We start from the raw sequence: 273 nt of genomic DNA on the forward strand, positions 1-273 counted from the left end.
GTACTCACGCACACAAACAATCTACAGTACTCCTCACAGCTTCTCCTTTTCTCAAGCTTGTTCACTCCTTGGTCTTAATCTTAGGACTTCAAGGCCGAGAATGTACCTCGGTTGGAAGCCTCAGGGAAGATTAGCCTCCCTACCCTTTGGTGTTCAGTTCCTTTGATTAGATCTAGAAGGCAAAGCTAACACTTGGCGCGTCGGTTGAGCTTCGCCTTGACTAGCATCAGATTTCCCGGTACAAAGAAATGGTTGGATTGTATTAAGCTTGCA

The sequence above is a fragment of the Penaeus monodon genome, chromosome 31 (assembly GCF_015228065.2).
Source record: "Penaeus monodon isolate SGIC_2016 chromosome 31, NSTDA_Pmon_1, whole genome shotgun sequence".
Taxonomy (NCBI): Eukaryota; Metazoa; Arthropoda; class Malacostraca; order Decapoda; family Penaeidae; genus Penaeus; species Penaeus monodon.